Here is a 17585-nt window from a genome sequence, read left to right on the forward strand (position 1 = left end):
CTAGTAACACAATAAGGCCTCTCATCACAATATCTATTAAAATCTAGTTTAGAACATCAGCTCTATAATTTTTAATCACAGCATACTGGGGTTGCAGATGACTTCAAATTTGGCATGCAGACTGCTGTTTTGCTTAATCCAAGATGCATGAAATACATAAAGAGAAACAAGCTAAGGACAAGGTGTAGAGTTTTCTTGTGGGAAGAAACAGCTTCTTTAGAGACTACCTTACAAAACCTAACAACAAAAAAAAAAGTATTTGTGACATCCTGATGGCTTCTTAGCATTGAAAAATTGGCTGTCATTCTCTACTTGAAACACTGTATGGATTTATGCTTAATGCACATGACCAACTCTTTAAACATTTATTAGCTCATCCTGGCCACAGGATTAGACTTGTCTGCCATCAACTAATATGAGAAAAGAGGGACCAGAAAGTTTTAAAGTTTTGCTTATGCTCTTGCTAACTGGAATATAAGTTTAGATTCTGAGGAACCATGATTTTAGCATCTCTCTTACCAGCAAGAGCATCCATCGAGTGTAGAAAAACTGTGAACTCAATCATTTGTCCTACCAACAAGGAAACAGTGCTCTGCCTTGTGACACACCAAAACACAGATCTGAATTTGAGTTTTAATTTTTAGGTCAGCAGAGGCTGTGAGTGGTGCCAAGATTAATCCCTCCATGTATACTATATGCTATTCTAATACCACTGTCGAAGGAAATTTCAATTCCAAGCTACCTATACTGTATTTTATTGCAGACACAGAGGCCTAGAAAGTGTTATAATGAGGTTTGCATCTTGGTTTCTATTGCTATACAGATTGTGATTGTTAATAGCTATCTGAAATTGATTTTATTAAGAACATTTCTATGCTCTTCCTCAAGAGTGTTGTTAGAGAGGTTTCAGGTCAGTCACCCTGGAAAAGAAACCATAAACTTTGTTCAAGCACTTAAAATGAAATGTTTGTGTTAACTCAGCTAATAAACAGCTGAAGTGAGAGTCTTTAAACCACTCTTCCTTTCGAGCGTGGGCAGAAGGAAGAGTAATGACACACACTTGAAGAAATGTAGCTCAGGAGACCTGAAATCATGTACATTTAGTGCTGATGATCTCGCCTGGATCACTGGGCAGCCATTACACTGGCTGGATGCTGCCAGTCCAGGGCCTCTTGAAGTGACAGACAGGTTGTAACTAAACAGAGAAAACCTGAGAACTTTGTAGGAAATCGTCCCTAGGTAGTGATGACTGGAAGAGGATTTTGGAAGGCATTTAATCATCCCCTGTGTGTGTGCGCAGCTTTCTCTGCAGCAGGAAAGGTGAGGATGCTCAGGTGAGAGCAGACACCTGAGCCCGAGACAGACTTGCTGCCACAGTCCCTGCTCAGGTGTCCTTGTCACAGCCAGTGAATCCATAGCCAGAGGAAACAGGGTGCTCCCATCTTAGTCTTGCTCCAAGATGGGTGCCAGGGCTGACACATCTCTGCTGGCATCCACACAGACACAGTGCGTCGCTTTCCAACCATAGCGCTCTGAGATCATTCCCAGACCTCCTGCAGCCTCCCACAGAGCTGGGTGTGTGCAGCTGCACTGGGAACACTTTGACAGCTGCTAGCGAGAGGCAGTGCCCTCCCCTAGGTGCTTCCCAGGAAAAACAGCAAGATCTGGCCCTGGATAGCACTGGCTGCCTTGTGTGCTGGATCACACCGGAGAGTAAGGAGAGAGCAGCTGGATAAATTGAGGGCTTGTAAGTAGCAATAGTTCCCTCCTCTCTCACACACTTGCACAGGGATTTCAAAGGGAAGCATGTACAGTACCAGCTCACGCAGCAGGTCTGTTATCATACACAGCTGAAGCACTGAGCCAATGGAAAAATTACATGCTGTTACTCAATCTTTATAGGAAGATTGGTGCATGTAAAGCAGCTGGGTCACGTGGCAAAATGTGCTTTTGCTTGAATTTGGATTGTTGGCTTATTACTCTGCAGCTGTGTAGATAACAGTCCAAATGTCTACCCAAACTACACACTATTTATTGTTATTTAGTAGAAGGGATCAGCTTTTCAGTGGTTTTTTGCAGGGGACTTTAAACCTTTGAGAGGTTTTCAGGGCTTTACTCCTCATACCCTTCCACAATGGGAAGAAGCAAGAGCATGTTAATTCTTCTGAACTGGGCCAGTCAGATATTGAAAAGAAAGTTACCAAGCACCTGGCTGCAGCAGGAACAGGCTTCTCTGAACACTAAGCTCCGCCAAAGCAGACTGCTCCTGCAAAAAATGTCCTGCCAGTGCTGTGTTTAACATCAGGGATATGTTGAAGAAAACTGTATATTTTACTACTGAAAACATTGCATTTTTAGAAGCTCCATAAAATCATAATCAGATTGCATCACATTTCACAAAGCTCTAGTCTTTGGGAATGTCTAGGCTTCTAAGTGGGATTTGTTTTATTAACCTTCTTTTTCTATGGGATAGCATACAAATCATGGTGTGCATTCACCTGATGTAGAGGTTTTTGCATTGCTCCACAGAGCAATATGGAAATTAAAAACCCTTGACATGAAAGGTACTGTCCTTAGTATTCAGGGTTTCCTAATCGTCTATTGCTTGAAGATAAAATGCTATTGGGGGATAAAGTAGGAGCTGGATACTCACAAGAATGCAGAAGAAATTTTTCTGTTATTTAGTTTTCCACTTTTAGTGGTATAAGGAAACGCTGATAACCTTAGGCCCTAAAGTTGCCATAGTTCCCTTACAGCAAAGACAGGATAAAGTCTCTGCATCAAAATCAGCAACCTCCACTAAATTCTTATCAGCCAAAATCCTCTGACTTGAGAATCAGCAAGTCCATTCACACTATGAGTAATTTTGATCTCTTAGGTGTAACGAGTAGCAGGCCCAGCTATGTGTGGGAAAACTACCACAGTTTTGGTTTGGGTGCAAGTACCTGCTGTGACTGGGATAAAATCAGAATTTAAGTCCCACAGCTTCAGAAGCAATGGAATCTGTTCTGAGTGGGGGAAGGAAGCACATCTGACCTACCAGCACACTGGAGGAATGCTTTCACAAATCTGGGATCCCTGAAGCACTGTACAAGCAAAGCAGCCATGAATACAGCACAAGAGGATTTTAAGTTGACTTTATCTAATTGTCTTTTGGAACCTGCACTTGGAAAGGATGTTTTTTTTAATGTTTCATTGATTGATTGATTATACCACAAAAAACATCTGATATAAAAATTCAAATAGTTGCAGCAGCCCTGTAATACAGGAGTAGGCTTGAAACAGTGACATAGCAGTAGCTGGATTCTGTATGTACCATTTAATTGCATGAAGCATCCTTTTTTCTCAGCCTCTTTTGAAAGATTTTGACCTGTGTTTCCTGCCTGTATTATACTGTCTTCCAGAGCACAGTTTAAAATTTAACACATTAATAAATGCCATAAAGAAAAATATCTAGATAATTCACATTAAGTGCCATGAATAATTATAAAATCAATCATCAAAATGATCTTCCCTAAAATTATGCATTTTTCCTTTTCATTGCATCATTAATTTAGAGGTCTAATCCTGTATACTCTGGCTTTCCAACACTCCTGCTGATGTCAAGCAAACCCTCATTAAACTCAAATGTTCTTCCCTGCTGGTTCAAATCCCAGCTTCAGAGCCTATTTTTTCAGTTCCTCAGACTTCCTTTCTGTTTCTTAAGGTCTGAGGAAACCTAGCTTACCTCATCTAACACACACACAAAGAAAGAATCTTAAAGACATTCTATATACAGAAAACTCAACTGTGCTGATTTTGGAAAATGCCTCTTCACAAACACTTCTGGGATGACAAGGAGTGGATATGAGGCTTTTTTCACCAGAGTTGCCTTCTGCTATTAGTGGAGGTACATGGTGAAGTGATGGCTTTCAATTGAGAAGCAAACTCTTTGAAATAGGTGAATACTTTTCAGACCTTTCCCCACTATGTTATTGCAGATGTGTCTGTGTTAAAGGATCTTCACATTCAGCAAGAATCAACATAGCACGTGTCATGTGGAAATTCCCAATAACCTCCTCTTTTAAAATAACTAGTCTGGGACCTTTTCCTCATGGGAAAAGGGAGGGGAATAGTTAATGAAACTCATTCATTTTCTGCAGTGCACTTTCCCTCCCTGACAGAATGGAAAGCTGGTGCCATTCCAGGTTTCTCCTGGCAGTAAATAGACCTATAGGCCCCGTTGTTCACTGGATTAAAGGATCTTCCACAGTTTGTGCTGATTGACTATTTTTCCTTCCCCTTAGTAACCTCTGTATAGCATCACACCATCAAACCATTGCTTTGAATTTGAAAGAAGAGGTACTGGCAAGTCAACCAAATACCATATAAGTTCATTTTTTTAGGTAGAAGGGTGTTTCATTTATTTTTGTCAACAAGAACATCCTAAGAATTCTTCATTACGATATAGGCAGATCAGAGGATTCTAATCCTATGATGATTTAGTGCCTATGCTGCCCTCACTGCTGTCTCTGAAGCATTATTACAAATAACTCATCATATGTTTTGTTTACCACTCCAGAGGGAAACACCAGCAGATTTTTGGGCTTGCTTTATATTCCACATAACTTCATCTAACTTGAGAGCTTTACTGGAGCCTTCACACATGAGCATCCATGCCAGAAAATCAGAAGGATATCTCAAAGAAATTAGGAAAAAAAGATACAACTCCCTGTACTGTTATATTGAATGCCTGTGTGTCTTTGCATCATCTTAGAAATTTTAACTCCTGACAGTAAAAATTATTCTGACCAACAGTGGTGGATTAAAATGTAAACCTATGCAAGAATAACAGTGTTGTTTTTTGTACAGAAGAAGTTCAACAAAAAAATCCATTCTTCATTTGCTTATGGGTGGGACTTACAAATAATGTGAGCTTAGTAATTGATTTAAGAGAGAAGTATTTCTCACCATTAATATAAAAATGTCATTTTCCAGGTTTTGATATATGATGGTTGGCAAATTCCAGCAAGAAAGACTGAGGCCATATTTCTGTAGTGGGTTTCTAGATACAGTTTCAATGATTGAACTGAGAACTCAATAACTGAATCCCCATTTCTGGGATATATGCAAGTTTTCTTGACTTCTCAGGGTGGTTCTGCACCTGTACATCTCAAGAATAGGGCTGTTTAATAAAATTCATACCTTCTGAAATGCAGGAAATACGCATTTTTATTATGTTATCATCATAAAAATAGTTTCTAGTCACGCTTGTCCGGTGTTATAGAAGAATTAATTCTTCAATACTGATGTTGATTTTACCAGCTTACTACACCACATTAAGTGTTCAGCTTCTGCTTGCTCTGCCTGACTTGTAGCTGGACAGATTCACTGCTTTTACCTGCCCTTCCTTCTGTCTGGACATTCATGAATGTTAATCACAACAGTCCTGTGCTCTGGATCCTCCATGAATAAATGGAGGAATGTACCTGGCAGAGCTGTCAGACTGCTACACTCACACATATATTCTGTGAAAATTTCCACCATAAAATACACTTTCATGTTTTTTTAATGCTTCTAGGGCATCACATAGGTAGTCAGACATCTTCATGATTGTGGCCAATGTAAGATTCTTTATGGATATATTCCCTATATTAGCTCTCTAATTTTCTTCAGCTTCTTCTCTTGTAATTACAATGAAATGAACACCAGTATGTTTTCTTTCTTGATTTCTCTTTAACAACACCTGGATTTATTTTATTAAACAGTTCTCTTGTTATCTTTAAAAGATATTCTGCGAAACCCAAGGTCCCCCTCCCCACATGCATATCATCAACATAATATATTGTCTAGAAGTTATGTTTACCCTTGATCCTTTTATGACTGAAGCATATTTTCTCCTATATTCAGAGGATAATAAAAATGGTAATTTAAAATCATTTTGTATTGAAGATGATCCTTTTTTCAGTGTTTGCTGTCCATATTATCTGTATCCTTCTGCTCAATCATAAAAGAATGGGTTTCAAAGAGGCACCAGGCAGCAGCCCTGGTAGAAATTCCTCTGTCAAGACAACGTCAAGCTGATGTTTTTATCACTACAACTCAATTCCCTCAATTTCTTGGAAAGCTAATAACACTGATATGCTCTTAAATTGTTGTATAGCAGGCAGTAATTTCCACACTATGGAATATTTGTTTCTTCCCACCTCCAAATAATAAAAATGAGAGTCTCCTCTTGATTCGTCGTGCTTAGTGTTTTTGAGAATGAAGTATTCTCATCTTTCCATTTTGGCCCATTTGTCCCTCACAGAATAGGCCAGGAAATTAATATTGTGCAAGGCTTATGATTCCTGTCTTTATTGGTGGTGATTTCTTGTCAGCTGTCACTTGTGTCAGAGTCTGATCCTACAGTGTTGTCCCAATGGGACACAGGCTGATACCATCTGAAAGGAGTTCTGGTTATAGGTCTGGGAAAAATCAGATCCAGGCTGCCTTTGAAGTGCAGAGGCCACCAGTTGTCTGAACCAAGCTGAGAGCAAGATTACATCTACACCAGTCCAAAGGTGCATATCGACAAAAAGGTAATGAATGTACACCAGTTGCCTCACAGGAAAATCTCAGGGGAAGCAGAGCCTTCCAGCTTCCATTACAGCCTAATGAGCTAGGGGAAGGCTCACGGCATTGACCTCAGCTGGACCTGCCATGTGAGAGGTGTCTGCGCCTGGCCTGATGGTAACCAGATTGTTAGCTGCTGCATTAAAAACCTCTGGAAGCAGGGAAAACACTCTAAAACTCTGCTGGAAGATAGCATCTGTCCCTGTAAAAGCCAGGTTTCTGCAAAACACTGTAGCGCTGCGTGTGGCTGCATTTCTTTTGTGACACATTCACAGTCCTTTCTCCTTTTTGTAAGATCAGTCTTTCCTGCCTCTGAACTTTGGTTGGGTATCCAGAGCTGACATAGATACTAGTTTTTATTCTATACCTGGGATCTCTATCACATCTACTTCCCCTGATCTGAAGGCGCTTTCCTGGGGGAAAAATAGCATGGTAGAGAAATTACATTCATATTTAAAGCAGCTTCTTTGTGTTGTGCTCCCAGACTGCATAGAAAAAGAGGTAAAAACAGCCTAAGCAATTAGTTGTTCTGGTAGCATTAGTTATGTTTATCTTCTGCTTTTGTTGTAGATACCCTTTGTGTGTGGGAGGTGTGTGTGTTTATGCTTAGGTATATGCAGCCATATACACACAAGTATGTGCCAATCCCATATTTTATACTAATTTTAGGGGATCAGGACAGGTTTCTAAAGGAAACCCCAAAACTGCTCTCCTCAGGGAGCTGAAAGAGCACATTGTAGCACACTGAAAGAGCAGCTTCCTCCTTTCAGTGTGCTCATTATAGCACCCTGAAAGAGCAGTTTCCTTCTTTCAGTGTGCTATAAGGTGCATTGCTTCATAACCATACTTGAAATTCATAACCACCTCTTCTTGAAGGTATTTCTATCATGTAGAGATATCTTTAGTTCAAAAGATCTTCAGGGATAGTTCTTAAACCTCAAATTCACATGAGACAAGCTCTTAGCAGATTCTCTTCTTGTGTAATTCATATAGCACAAGAGATATAACAGCCAGCTGTGCACTGCTGCATTTTCAAGTAGATGCTTAAACCCATGAAAAATCACATCCTGCTCTTTTTTCCTACTTTGTCTTTTTTTTTTTTTCTGACATTCCTTAAGGCCTGCTTTTCTAAAACAAAGAAAGAAAAAAATGGGAAGACAGTAACTCTCCCTGTGTTATAACCCACCACACCCAGCTCCTCTTTCTGCAAAACAAGAACTTGAAGAGACTGTTCCATTCTTTATTAACAAACCCACCAAATAAATATTTTAAGGCATTTCAGCTAATTTCATTGGCAAACTCTGAATTCTGAACATATTCTTACCAAGATTTCCTCCTGAGATGACAGTCTGAACTCGTTTTCTCGCCCTCCTTCCCTTGACTCCCTATGTTACCTCCCCTAGGGAGGCTGAATGCTGCTGATTGTGCAAATTCAAGCCCATCAGCACTTGTCATCTCTCATGGAATTTACCCTTTGACATTCAGCTTCTACATCCCACTTGGAGGCAGAAACTTTGTCTTTGCAAAGCACAGAAGTTGTTTCCCTGGAAAAAGCAAGAAATACATTTGGGCTTTTTTATGGGAAATATTTTTTTTTATGTTCTCATAAAGTGAATGGCCAATCACAGATTTTTCTCCAGTTTTCCTTGCCCCAGAATCCAAACTTTCAATCCGAACTTTCAAGACCTTGCCTTTTAAGTACATGAAAAGTACAGCCAGTCATCTCTACTTCCTTGTTTAGTAAAGAATTGTGGCAATATTATCTCACAAGAGTAGCCACCCTCCTACTTTTAATAACAGTCTTGTACACATACACTTTAAAAAATTTACTAAGAAGATAAAAACTTTCAAGGACTTTTCTTCTATCTTACATGAAGAACTCTTAGGTAGGGGTAAGTCTGTCCTCATTTACACCTGTTAAGCCTCATTGAAATCAGTAGGGTTGAGCTAATGTAGCTGATTACAGTTTGGCTCATAATCTGTCTCCTGTTAACTCACAACATCACTTCCCGCAGGTGGAACAAGATGAGCTCTGCTGTCTGCAGTGTTCCATTTATAGGAATAGTAACATGCCCATTACTTCTCTGCAGATCATGATATTGGCTGCTTTGCCTGACAAGGAGCATATATCTCAAGATACCAAAACTAGCAAAAATCTCCTTCCTCCTTGTAAATGTGATTGTTTAGCAATACTGTCTACTAATGGAAATGAGTAAATGAATTTTGAACTTCATTTGCAATTTTTATTTCACTCAGCAAACAGCAGGACACACTTATACAATAAATCCATGTTAGGAGGGAGGTTAGCTCAGTTACACTTTGTTTTCTGTATGGGATCTGTATTGCCTTGTAATTACGGTTTCACTATAGAGCATATTATTTGTTGGGGTTAATGCTTCAAGGGTACATTTGGCTCATGTCGTTAGTACAATAGATTTATCCATGAACAACTAACAGGACTTCTTTTAGCATTTGCTCATAGCAAGGCACTTGCTGAATTGTTACAGAATTTGGATAAAATTCTGATAGAAAAAGTCAATTATCTCCTCCACAAGAAAAATGCTAAATTTTTAGCATCTGTGTTTCTCATTGCTATGTCAAAGAGCAGAACTATGAAGTGGAAAGCAAAGCTTTCAGGTGAGATTTTTTTGTTCTTCTGATGCCAGTCTGGATAAAGGATGACAGCATTAGGTTCATGTTGTGCCACTGGAGTCTTAAAAACCAGGAGTTTCCTCATTTCCCTCATTTTTCCTGATTTTAATTCAGGCACAGTGGTTATCCAAACTGCCTTGAAGTTTTTCTTGGAAAATCACAACTGTAATTGCCATGCTGTGCACAGCTTTTTGATCACTATGTTCTTGAGCATAACTTGGAAGATAGATTACAGGGAGACTAAGCATTTTTTATGCTTACAACTCAAAGTGGCACTAATAAATAACCATAAAATAGTAATCTTGCATCTATAATTTTTCGTGGCAGAGTCTTATGAAACCATTACGTAATTAATTTCTTTTTCAGCTATGTGAAAGTCCAGGTGAGGAAACCAGATGATGAAATATGAGACCAGCTAAAATTGTAACCAACCAAATCTTTTAGAGATGAGTACATAAGTTCTTTTATTCCTATAGTTTCCATGTTGTTCTACCATTATAGATGAGTTTTCCAAATATGAAAAAGGGATCAAAAACCCATGATATTGAACTTCAAGCACTTCAGAAGCTGTGAGAGTATATTAGCAATCAGAAAAACATATATAATTATATAATACAGAATAATGATATTATGAAAAAATTCTTAATTTAGAAGTTTAAGTAAAGATTATTAGAAGTACTAATAATCATTAAAAACTATACTTTTCTTCATTTACTATGAAAAGTTTCTATGAATGTAGTGCAAAATTTTGCATCAGTACTATCAGATGTCAAAATCAAGATTTACTGAACTTAATTTTACCCATGTAAATCCCAGGTATGCTGTCTGGATTTTGCCTTATAGCAAATGTAAAAATGGGATAAATCAATGGAATTCTAGACTGTTGAAGGAATATGGGGGTTTGGATTACAACATCCAAATGCAGATGCCGGTGGGCATACTAAGTGGGAATGGGGAGCTAGGACAGGCAGTGATGTGCTTGGGGTTTTTTAATATTCATTTAAGTATAGATGTCTAGATACATATCAAATATATTAAGTTTGGCCCAGGTATTACCTGGACCAGTTTTTTTTTGCATTTATTTTGTTCCTCTTAAAATTAGAAGTACCAACCACCAGTCTTGGAAGAGAATTGTTTTATTATGGTCTCTGTGGTACATACATGTTTACTTAGAGGCATAAATTTTACTGGGGAAGAATATACAAGGCAATAAAATACTGTAATGATTAAAAGTTCATGACAACTTTTAATAACATTTCCTTCACTTTTTTTTCCCCCCCATAAATAGCTTTAACGGTCTTGCAGTTTTCAGTAGGGTTACTTTGATAAAAATAATTTGAACAGATATTTTCCTTCTTAATTTGACCCTGAACCTTTTACATAGATGAAGAAAAACATGCTCAGCTTTGGAGAGATAAAATAGGAAAAACTTTCATTGGCAAGAGCACAGTCCTCATGCTCTTCCATAGGATAAGCTCATGCTGTAATACCAATGCTTGTTTGGGGATTTAAGCAAGAGGCAAGTAAAATTAATTGCTGTATGAGGTTCTGAACAACCTGGTCTAATGAAATGTGTCCCTGTCCACAACAGAGGGGTTGAAACTAAATGATTTTTAAGGTTCCTTCCAATCCAAACAATTTTATGATTCTATGATATAATTCTGTGATCTAGCTTTGGTGTAATCTGGCATGAGGTGAAGCCTCTCAACCCCATTCTCTGCAGGCAGAAAGTGCTGCATGACCAGTTGAGGGACCACAAATCAGTTTGGAAACCTCAACAGCTGGGTGAATATGAATTGCTTATCTTCTGCTTCTGTCATGTCTAAACACTGATTTGTAACAGAATTCTTAAAAAAAATATTTTTATGACCATTTATGACCATTTGCCATTATGTTCACTCATGAAACTTATTGAAATCAACTAAGGGCAGAACAGGACCTTTAGATATGTCCTGTATTGAAATCTTTATCAGATGCAAATGATGTCTTCACCACTACTTAGAGAATCCTTGCTGTTCTCAGAATTCGGAGTCACCTTGCTGGCATCCTCAGTGCTTTTCCTGGCCCTTCCATCTCTTTTCCCAGATGTTACAGCCATCGTTACCATCACTGTTGCTTTTCTTCCTGCATTGCACTAGCCTGTTCTTATGTCAGTGGCAATATCTCTCCATTGTTCATATGGCACTGAGGTTAGAATTCTTTTCCTTTTTCCTCATTCACCCTTTTGTAGCATGCAGTTCACCTTCTAATGCCACATTTGCTTATACCTTGCTATTGATGCATGACCTAGCTTGGCTACAGGAGTCATTTTTCTGCTGATGCTTAATTCAAATCTACCCATGGGTGGTGGATAATTTTAATTGCTACCAGCAGGAAGCTGGGCGTATTCTGATTCAGACACCTCTGTCAAGAAATGAGTGGTCATTTGTGACATACTGCAAAATAAAAGTAGCTTAGGGCATTATCTGACTTGAACTGAGCTGACAGATTTTTACAGTTATGTCTAGAGTCCAACACTCTATGTTTAGAAAAAAGAATACATAGAATATTATGCATGAGAAGGGAAAAAGTAAGAAAAGTCACTTTATAGAATAAAATATAGCACATGACCTCCAAATCCTGTGTGCAAAGGGACACAAAACCCACATTGTGCCTATGCTTTAGAGATGTATGGTATTTTCAACCCTGAAGAACCTTTCTTGCATTTACACATTACTGCATAAACATTTACACATTACTGCATAAACATTACTGCATTTGTAGGCTTGTAGTAACTGGCTTGTGATATGAACTTCATTGTCTTTCACAACATTTAGCTTTCTCCAAATGTCTATTTCCAACATAAATTAACATCTTCTATCAGTCTTTTGGAGTACTGGAATCATTGGACCATTCAGATTTAGAGGCTAATTAGGATGAATAAAGATTATGGAATCTAGTCATAGCTAAGTGACACACATTTCTCATTGGTGTATATATGCCACTTAATACCAGTAAGTGCTTTCACTTCTGAAGAGCTCTTCACCAAATCTCAGGTGTCAAGAATGGTGAGGGAAACTCATCAATGGAGATCTGGTGATTTTCCTAAGGTCAGGCAGTAAAGTCCTGTCAAAGGAAGGATATTAGATAAACCTCATGGTGTGACAAAACTTGACAAACAAGCAGCTCAAACACATGTGCTGTAAGCTTGTTCAAAATACTGTCTGAAAACAAGCACAGTGCTATGTGACTTTATGTTGCTGTTGTTATAGGGAAGTATTAAAGAAAGACAAGGAGATCTACAGGAGACCTATCCCAGACAGAGCAAAGTGCTATGAATAGGCTTAGCATCTCACACATGCAGAAACAAGCATTGGACTATGCCTTGAGGAGTTATTAAAAAGCCACTCTGGCAGGTGTACACTACCTAAATGAACCCAGGATAGTTCTATGCACTTGTTGGTAAATTAATGTCCCAACAATCTCTGATGTAGTGGTACTGGTTTTGTATAACTGCATCAGTACAGTGTAATATCCCAAAAAATAGGTCTGCTTCTCATCAGGCCTTCTTAGCTTGGGTCTGCCCCTAGTCTGAACAAGTGCTACACGGGCCCCAGTGCTGAGCATTTGCCACTCTCACATTTCCCCCACAAACCCATCAAGACAGGCTTAGCAGCTGAGTTTTGTCAATATGTTGCACAGGGAAGCTATCCTGCCCCTAAAGCATCCTGTTTTAATATATGTGCATTATTATATCCTCAGCCTGGGTCCCCTGACAGGTTCGGATGCTGACAATTTCATAAAATCTTTCCTCCAACCAGTGGTGGTGTAAAGCCATAACAAAAACAAATCCAAGCCCTGATTCTATTGCAACCTACAGTGATACTGCAGTGGGATGATATTTTCTACACTTAATAAAAACATCCTTTCAATAGGCTTTTGTACATCTTAAACGGATAACAACCAGAAGTATACAGAGTATGATATGTGTCAAAATCCTCACAGGATATTTCTTCTTGTCAGAATGGCAGGAACATCGATATAGAGAAATCTTTAGAACCAAGTGGGGCACTGTTTGCTCAGCTAAAAACCCTCTTTCATCTCTCATAAGCACTCAAGAAAAAAATATTCTATTGACATATCAAAGTTTATATGAGTTGCCAAAGGAAAATAAGGGTAGGAAGCTGGGGTGTTTGTCAGAGATAGGTAGAACGAGATCAAGATACTCTGCCAGCAGCTGACAAGGCAAAAGATTGTAGGTCAGCACTAATAGTATGTGATTTAGCTCTAAGAAGCCACTTGTCATGTAGCTGCAGCCTGAACATTGTCTCTTAACTGCTCATTCTTTGCAACAGGCCCACTTTAGCCTTGGTGATTCCAGCGGATGCTCATGCATCAGGTCTGTTAACTGAACTACTGACAAAGCCTCTAACCTCTACCCAGTAAATCACCCAGTTAGCTGAAACACAATCAGGTTGCTGTTAACAGGGTTTCATTTTCCATTTTGTTATTTACTGGTACAGCTGGAGGGGATTTTTCATGCCATTACGTTGCAATCTTTGCTAAAGTTAGCTGAGTTGATTTGGCAAAGAAGGGCACTGCCATTGCTTGCCCTGCTAGACCCTTACATGGACATACAACAGCCTCCCTGCTTGGCTGACCTAATGCAACAATGCTGTATCTGGCTCCCCAGGGGAGTATTTGTCAGCAGCTATTCCCATATACTCACACTGTGAAATCCTAAATACAAACAAGGAGAGTTTTTTATGCTGCCTGCTCAATTACTATTTACTTTTTTGTCCTCAGCGTGTCCCATCATTCATGAAGCAGGCAAGTATTTGTAGAAAATTTCTCAAAAGATATGAATGGATTACTAAATTTTTTTCCTGGCATCTTTCCAGTGTTCTGCCTTGTTTTAATCAAAATGGGTGGAACACATATTGCATTTGCTTGCACTGCACTAAATCACTTTAATAAACTCACTGCAAAATTCAGTCAAATGTTGCAAAACTTAGTACTGACAATCTGTCAACACTCGAAGGCATTTTGCTCAACAGGATGTGTTACTAAGTACTCTGCCCTTTCAGTTTAATTTCTGAATTCCTGAGGATAAAAAGATCCCCTTGCTGTTCTCCTGAGAATCCTCACATATGTCAGTCTTGCAAAAATAAGTTTCAGTGTTATCAAATGTATGTTGTCCAAGTTTCCTCAAGGATCAGTATAGTTGCAGACCCATTCTGCTCCTTTACAATGCCACTTTTTTCCTAGGAGAGACGTCTACCATTCAGCCAACAGAGGAGAAGGTATCTTTTGAAATAAAAACATGTGAAATGGGAAAGGTATTTTAGGGAAGGGCAGTCCTTACACTCAAATGTTAAATATAGAACCTGGTTGTCATCTAAAAGGTCCTTACCTGAAGCTGTGTGGATGCAACAGGACAAATTTCTGTGAGCACAGCATCAGTGGCTGTGATGAGTTCCCTCTGTCATGTCGACATCATCTTTACATTGATTTTCAATGCCAGTTTATTCTAACGAATTAATTGCCATCCATATTTTCAAAATGCTCAAAGTTTTTCCCATGAGTGCTCGCTGCAAGCTTAAACTAACCCTTTTGTTTTAACTACAGCTCGATAAACTGGGAAGAGAGCTGCTGGGATCTGGATGTGAGCCTCGGGGAGCAGCAATTATATAGCAGTAGTCTCTCATCTTGTTGTACACAATTGATCAACACCACTCTGGACATGTCTGCTGCGCTGCATGCAGACAGTGTACATGATCATCTGGGTAAGGCATAATTGCAAGCTTTCCGCAAATATCAGGTGAGAAGAAAAAGATGCCAAATTTGCCACATAAACTACAAGGTGTGAAATATTAAATCAGCTTAACTTAATACATGTGTACCATATATAAACTATTGCTGTCATTCAAGCTACAAGTGGATCCTGGCACCCAGGCAGACTCCCACAAAGGTGGGTAAGGCTATACATGGGGATGTAACTTGTAGGGTAAGATATTTCCTATCAATCTCAGTATCAGCATGGTGACTAGCAAGATATTAGAAAAATAAAGCATTTAAAGAAAACCTGGTTCTAAATTATCATAGCTCTTTCAGAACTCTATTGGTCTATTGAAATTAATATTATTGCTCATTTCTCCAAATCAGGAACACTCACTTCCTCATGCCCTCTAAACACAATAGCCCACCATGAAAATTACTTCAAATAACATTTTTCCTCAGAGGGTTCTTGGTGCAAGCACCCCAGAACTCCATGTTTCTGTTTCATACAAACTTGCACAGCCCAGCAATTCTTATAAATTAAAGGATCCATTTATGCTCATTAAAACCACTTGAGGACCTAAAAAGGGGGCAGCAAGTAGACCTCCACAGTGACACCTGTTGCTGCAAAAGGCAAAGGTCTGCTTTGTACCCATTCGTGTCTCACAGCCCTGTTTGCACAAAATCACCTGTCTATGTAAGAGACACATACCTGAGGGAGGCCACTGGCCTGTCAAGTGAAATGGCTGTGGAAAATGCAGTGTTTGCAGAAAACAAAACAAGATCCATTTATTTCTCTTTTAGAGTCAGTGGGAGTCTCAAATCTAAAATCTCCAGCAGTGTGGAAAATGTGACTTGCATAGAGACAGTTGCCATATGGTTACTTCTGAATTTACCTGCTGCTGCAATATGCTTTAGTGCCCTCTCAGCTGTGCATTTGAACATCTTTCCCATGAATGTAAGGGCAAGGGCTGAGGCCATCCTAGGTGTCACATTCATGTGTGGCTGGCATGGCTGGTGGCCACCCTGGTATGGCATTCACACAGCTGGGACTGCTTAGAGCATGGGTGTAACTTCAATGTTCACCGTTATGTTTGTGGGTCTATTTCTTTAGATTTTCCCCTGTGTCAGGTCACCACAATCCTGACAGGATGGATGCTATCCTCCAGCCCAGAGTGTGGGGTTGCTGATTGAACTGAACCCCCTACCTGTGCCTGACCCCCAAGCTCCAGGGTGCTCAAGGAAACATGGTCTCCAACTTCCTGCAAGTTGAGCTGGGTCTTGTTGCTTCTTAAACACATAGGTACTAAACATGTCCCTATCCACAATTTCCTAGAGGTCTTCCTCCCACTGCACCAAGAGTGCTCTTTTGGATCTCTGTCTCCTAGGGTCTTTCTCCTGAGTGTAAAGACTTCTCTTCAAAACTGCAAAACTCCTTAGGTCAGCTATTTCATCTAACTTTACCTCTCCTTAAATGTAAATCCAAGCTTCAGATTTCCCTGTGAAAGCATAACCACCTAATTCTTTCTCCGTCTCAGAGCTGACACTGTGTCTTTCCAGGTTTATATTTCACCTAACTCACATATGGCTTCATTTTGCTGTGTCTGGGAATTTGCCGCTCCCAAGCCACCACACCCTGCAGAAAAGCTTTTCAAGAAATCTTTTTGTAGGCTTCAGTTTGCCTGATCTGTTTTTCTTCAGTTACTAAGGTTTTACAATTTATTTTTAACCCAAAAGTTTTCAAAGAACAATGAATTCATATTCTTTAAGAGAATTCTTTTTTTTTTTCTTTGCATTGATTTGTAATATCAGCCGAAACCCTGGATTATAAAAAGACAGATCTGCCAAATCATCACGCAGGGAGAACTGTGAGAATCATTCCAGGCACTTGGGGCTTTCTTAAGAACCATATTCTGAATTTTTGTGGTATTAAGACCTTAGAAAGCTCAGAGCAAGAATAGTGCCCTCCTTAACTCTGATGGGGCATGTGAAGCATTTGGCTACAGACTACCCACTACTTTCATTAGCAGTTTAAAAGACAGCTTAGGCAATGAATCAATGTTTTGTGTGCTCACATAATTTTCTGCCTCATTATCAGTGTCTGTTCTCTGCTAAAAACTATGCTGTTCAGAGTTTTTTGCTTATGTGTAACAAATTACCTTATATTAAACAAAAAGATGATTTATGCAATGACAAAGATTTTAAAAAACAATCACAAGAGAGTTCATTTGAGTTAAATTTTCTCATGTTTTGTGTTTCTTTCATTTTGTTTTCCAGCAGCATATAGCATGGTTCAGATACAAGACCCTGAGCTCCATTTTGGATCTGCCTTTCAGGCTCTGTCACACATAAAGGGAACTAATTACAGTAGAGGACATTGCAGAGACTAGAAAAAGGATCAATATATGTATTGCCCTAAGAGTGTTCAGCCATTAAACCAAAGCAGGAATCTTCTGAGAACTATAAAGGCTTTTTGCTTGTGCCCAATTGTTCTAATTTTCCTGAGTTTCCTCCCTGCTTGCTAGCACAATGCTTTTTCATCATCATGTTCAAAACTCTTACTATGAAAGGCACAATTTAGC

This window comes from Lichenostomus cassidix, chromosome 1 (assembly GCF_008360975.1).
Source record: "Lichenostomus cassidix isolate B80296 chromosome 1, HeHo_3.0, whole genome shotgun sequence".
NCBI classification, from domain to species: Eukaryota; Metazoa; Chordata; class Aves; order Passeriformes; family Meliphagidae; genus Lichenostomus; species Lichenostomus cassidix.